This window comes from Cebus imitator, unplaced genomic scaffold (assembly GCF_001604975.1).
Source record: "Cebus imitator isolate Cc_AM_T3 unplaced genomic scaffold, Cebus_imitator-1.0 Scaffold86, whole genome shotgun sequence".
NCBI lineage: Eukaryota > Metazoa > Chordata > Mammalia > Primates > Cebidae > Cebus > Cebus imitator.
Genome location: NW_016107401.1, coordinates 6,903,331 through 6,909,348, shown reverse-complemented (window position 1 = coordinate 6,909,348; position 6,018 = coordinate 6,903,331). Strand labels below are relative to the sequence as shown.

General features: G+C 42.0%; 1 protein-coding gene across 1 annotated transcript in view; it reads left to right on the top strand.

Moving 5' to 3' along the window:
• The window catches only part of SLIT3 (slit guidance ligand 3), a 544,627-nt gene that overhangs the window by 184,359 nt on the left and 354,250 nt on the right, over nt 1-6,018 (top strand). The window lies entirely within an intron of this gene.

Here is a 6,018-nt window from a genome sequence, read left to right as displayed (position 1 = left end):
AGATGGGGTTTCACCGTGTTGACCAGGATGGTCTCGATCTCTTGACCTCGTGATCCACCCGCCTCGGCCTCCCAAAGTGCTGGGATTACAGGCTTGAGCCACCGCGCCCGGCCCAATTCAACAAGTATTTGCTTGCAAAAACTTCAAGGTTTACCAGGGCCGTCTTCAAGGATATTATCCTGAAGCCACTGCTTACACCCAACTAGTACTAAGCATGCTGGATACTCTAGACAGGAAATAAGAGCCTGTCAGGGGCTTCTCAGCTGCTTTTCAGGAGAGGAACGCTTTTAGTTCAACCAGTGGTAGAACACCCCGAGCCCTGCCTGCCTCACTTTTCCATGAGGAAGCATGCAAGAGCCCTAGGGTCACAATTTTAAAACCACATATCTAATAGATAAATACAACACCAGAAATTAGAAATCTGTATTCTATTTCCAACCATACCACTTTCTACTTCGGAGCCAATAAGTTGCTTTTATTGGCCAAACTTCAGTTTTCTTAACATTAAATAGATGTAATATTGCTTATCCTCCTTAACTCATATGATTGTTTTGTGGGTACAATAAGGTACAAATGAAAATATTTTGAATAGGTAGAAGTACTTTACAGTATTATTTGAGCCTGAGTTACACAGATAGGATTTCTTCTTCTAGAAGCTTCTAAATTAAGGAAGATGCAGTGATTTCCATAGATACAAAGACATTCCAAGACATAAACATAGTGAAAGGACAAATGCATTATTCATTGGCATTATGGATTTAGGTGGGTGGTCAGAAAGAGACTGTTCTATAATAGATCTCCGCCTGCGGATCAGGAGACCTGGGTTTTCACCTATCTTGTCATCATTTCCTAGCCCGTGCAGGTTTGGTATGTCACAAAACCCTGGGAAGTCTCAGTGGCTCCCATCTGTAAATTGCAGAGGGAGGGTGGGAGTGGGTGGGAAATGGAGAAATAGTAACGATATTATGATCGTCTGGAGGATCAGATGAAAAGTGGACCAGGAAAGGCCTTTGGAAACGGTAAAGTGACTTAGCAATGCAAGGCGTTAGTATTATCCAAGCACTTGTATGTTCAGCCAAGGGGCGTTCAGAAAGTCATCAGGGAAGGCTGCCCAGAATAGCAAAGAAGCATCAAGAATGACTTAAATAATAGCAGGGAGAGGGCAGGCCTAGTCAGAGAACAAGCTTCAGGGGAGGGTGCAGCCTAGGAGAGGGCAGGTTTCCAAGGGGCTGGTGGGACCCAGCCAAGGTGGTGGGTAGTTCCCCCCTTTCCAAAAGCTGAAGTGGTTCCTAAAAGCCTTGGATTACAAGGCAGAGGACAGCATTCAGGTGGGGAGAACGTGTTAAAAGGATCCCAAGTACACTCAAGGATGTTTGTTTTTGATTAGAAGATGAGGATTAACTGGATTAATGGAGCCTCATGGATGGAGAATGTGCAGATGCTAATCGCCCCTAAATTGCAGTGGATTCCATTGGAATTGTGTATTCTCCACAAACCCAACCACCGCCTTCCTTCTTGCTCTCCCTCCCTCTCTCCCCACACAATGCTAAAATGAATGTGTCATTGTAACTGAGATGAAAGGGCTTGAAATTGATTTTCTGCTTCCTTCCAAGATCTCTTGTTTGCAAAACACAGGAAGATCTAAGTTACTAATCGAGTTCTAGCTTATTTCAAACAAACAAACAAAAAATGTATTCTAGGGATTCAGGTTGCTGGAAGCCTTTTTCAAGCCCTCATTTCTTGCTTGGTTTCTCTGACACACCAGTTAAATCAGTGGTTCTCAAAGTTAAGTGCATACCAGAATTACCCGGAAACTCTGTTAAAACAGATTGCTGGGCCCCACCCCACAGTCTCTGATGCAGTAGGTCTAAGGAGAGGACCCAAAATTTGCATGTCTAACAATGTCCCCCAATGACAGTGATAGTGCTGGCCCAGGGCCACCCTTTGGGAACAAATGAACTAGGAAAATATCAAAGTAATTTAAGGAAGCTGGTTAACAAAAAGAGTGCAAACCTCAAAGTCTGTCTTTGTGTCTTTGTGTCTTCTTGGAGAAAGAGGTACAATCACTCAGAATTCAAAAAGTATTTACTGTTTGTTTCCTAAGTCAGCTATGCATAGATTCTCTTGGATTTGATAAAGCTTATGGATAGCTTATGGTGTCAACTCACTTTGCTATTGCATGGGAAATGCAGAGGAATTTGCAACTGGGGTGTTTTCTTCCTGGAGTTCCCACCCCGTCCTCCTCTTGTCTGGTTTGCACACCATCTTCTGTTGATTATATATGTCAGGTAGTGTTTTCCACAGCCATCACACACCTCCGAACCCCTGGACACTCCCTTTGCCTTGCGGCCACCAATATATGCCCAGTCCTATTCAGCATTTATTTATAGATTACTTTTGTGCAAGGCCTGGACTGCCTTTGCTAATGTTTCCAAAATTTTGCAAAGCACTGGACAGTGAATCAACAGATTTCTGGTTCTAGCTCTTGCCTTGCCTTTAGCTTACCATATGATTGTCAAAAAAATACTTAAACCTCTGGGTAGCATTTTACTCATCAGTTAAAGGAGACAGTCTAGCTAGCTAGCTTAGTCATTCTCTTCCTTTAGAAGAAAACGAAAATGAAATGTATGGACCTCTTCCCAGGAAAGTGGACATGTGCACATATATGCAAAATATTGCTTATAATTGTTAGACTGCCTGAATATAGTAATAACAGGCAATGATGGTTGCAGCATTTATTGAGTACCGACTATGTGCCAGGCATTGTACATTGGCACTTTACATGTATTATCATATTTAATCCTTGCAAGAAACCTAGGAGGTTATAATACCCAGTTTCTAGATGAGAAAACCATTTAAAGGCAAGAGAAAAGACGAGAAATAATTCATCTCAGGGCACCCAGTTGGTAAGCGCAGAATGGGATTTGTGGCAGCTTACACAGCCCTGAAGCTGACCAATGTCCCCTGGGACATGTATGATCCTGAGTTAAGAGTATACCCAGTTCTAGGTGATATTTCAAGTCCCCCTGAGCTCTGAAGTACGTAATTCACAGATTTTTTTTCCCGGTTACTATCAACCAAACATTTGGAGAGATAATCCCTTAAGGTTTCTGTGCATCAGAGATGGTCACAAAGTTTAGAATCTAAAGAATACTTGGGGATTAAACTCAGAAAAGCAAGTCACCATAGTGTCACACTTCTGTCCTTTGTGGGTGTCTTGAAAATGAATGCTTTCTTATCATCGCTTCTGACCAGAGGCAGCCTCCTTTAAAGGCGAAAGGAAGCAGCCTGTCTGAGCTCCAGCAGGTCAGTAATGTGACGAGATAAAGGGTAGCTCCTTAATGAAAACCACTCTGCCTCCTGCCAGCAAAGGAGTTTTCTTAGTGCATTTCAAGTCCTCTAACACCTCTTCCCAGATCAATGGCTTTTCATAAATGCACCAGGAGATCTTTGAACCACTAATGCTTCAGGGGCTGTTTAGGTTTGGAGTCAAACTGTTTAATATAACTCTCCTCCAAGTCTGGCTCTATTGAAAGGTCTCAGGAAGCAAGGCGGGAGGAATGTATAAAAAGCAGAACCACTGCGGCCAAGTGACGTCCCCCGCCTGCCTCAGCCTTCTGTTTATACAAGCAAATTGGACCAGGCTTATTACATTCAAGAGGGGGAAGGAGGAATGAAATGGCATATGGGTCACGGTGGAGAGTTGAGTGAAAAGGAATCAGATTAAAAGTGGCTTTTGATTGGAGTGCAGTAAGTCATTTGCTTAGGAAGCAGGGAAAGCCATTGATTGGCTTCATCAACAGATTAAGTCATCAACAGATTAAGTACTACAATAAAAACTGCATTGTGCTGGAGAAGGATGGGCCAGACTTCTGCATGTTGCTGGGAAAATGAATGCCATTTAATTTAAATACTTGTTTAAACACTTATGCTAGAGGAAGTGTCTTTTCAAAATGGACATGACTGTGAGCATCAAGAAGTATAACAAAGACTGGCCTTTCTTCTGTTTAAAGCTATTCCCACACTGGCTTACTCTAGGCCCCTGGTAGAAATGATAAAATAATCAGAAAGGTGGGCATTTTCTGAACGTAACCTGTGCAGCACTGTGCTGTGTGCTTTACCTCATCTAGTGTTACTAACTCTACTTTCAGATGGGAAAACTGAACCCCAGGGCACATGAGCAACTTGGCCAATATTATACCAATCTGGGATAGGCACCTCAATTTTCTTTTACTCAACCACCATCCTAAGTCTGCCTACCTATGGAAACGTGGTACACTGTCATCTAATGTTTAGTTCTTTTAATCCTAAAGATCTATGACTTAGTGGTAAATTTCATGTTATTCTGTACAATACAACCTCATTTAGACTTCAAGCCCCCTGAGGGCAGGGACCATATAGTTTTAAAATTTTGCCTTCCCCCACAGTGCCTGGTACAGTAAAGACCTGATCCCTATCCTTTATTCTTAAAAGTCAATCTAAAAGTAGCTCTAGGGTTTTGGTGTGTGTGTGTGTGTGTTTTTCTGATTATAATATTCATACAAGCTCACTGCATAAAATATTGTTATAGGTACCGAAATTATATAAAAATAAAAAAAGCCAACAGAGGTAACAGTCATTAACATTTCAGTATATAGCCTTCTACTCTTTTCCTTATATATATATACACACATGAAAGATATACTTTAAATAGGATTATGCTATGCATGTTGTTTTGTAGCCTCATTTTCTTTCTTTTTTTTTTTTTCTAACAATACGTCATGGGCATCTTTCCATGTCAATAACTCTAGATCTTCAGTAGTTTGTATGTCATACTCTTGCATGATGTTCCATTGTATGGTTGTGTCATGATTGACTTAGTCCACAGTTGATGGACTTGGGTGGTCCCTGATATTTTCTTGTCTCTGCAAAGATAGAGCAGACATTCCTGAACTTACAACTTGATGCGCCTCTTTCAGTTCTTGTTCTTGACCCAACTTCTTCAAAGCGTCACACCCACCACATTTGCTTGAATTGCAGTTCTCCCAGAAATGGCAAAACAACATACTTCGCCTATTTCAGGATGCCTTCATGTAATTTCATTTTTAATATAAAAATTAGGCTGTAGCATTTCCCTTAGAACAGAAGGAAGTCACAGGTGTCCATTTCTGATTCAGTTCTCAGAATATCCTAATCTCCTCTCCTGCTGAGCCTCTCCCAGGGAGTCACCACATTTGGGAGCTTAAGAGTCATTTTCATAAATACCTCATCTATGAAATTGCTGTGGACAGTTAATAAACCCAGGGTCAAAGGCTAATGGATGCCAGGAAGAGCATGGGGAGAGGAGACAGGCTGGTGATTTGGGGATTTGGGGAATTAGCCACTCACCTTTTAAGCATCCTGGGAAATCACAGGTGGCTATAGCTATGCTAGGGCCAAGCCAGGTATAAAGGCAGGGGAGAGTTCAGGATGGCCGTAATTGATAATACAAAGTGCAGGCCCTGGGAGCCTTATTTATTATTTTCCATCAGCCAAGTGAAGGCAATTTTTAGATTTAGACTTTTTCTGATGAACTGTCACCATGGTGATGGAATTGGAAATTCTTTTTCTGACAACATTGCTGTTAAACCATTTGTTTAATTATTTGCATACCATGACTCGAGGAGGCCCCTAGAGCTGTGTGCTTCTCTCTGTACACAAAAGAGTTGATCTCAGGCATCTCTTAGATGCCTTACAGCCGAGAGATCCATGTTCCCTGTATGCCTGGTCTCTACCAGGTATGGAATGTGGCTTCTGGATTCCACAGAATTCATCTTGCAAAAAACATTCATGGGAGAACGAGATTGAGCAAGGAATTTACCATCTGTTCTGGGAAAATGGTTTTGAGCCTCTCTACTGCTTCTCTGGACCCAGTGGATTTGGTTTCTTGCACATCACATCTAAAGAATCACCTATAGGCCAGAGATGTTGGAAGGAGACTTTCAGTAAGCACGATCTTCTGGTACAAGCTGGGAACTCTGGAGTCTAAGTTGCCTTTAC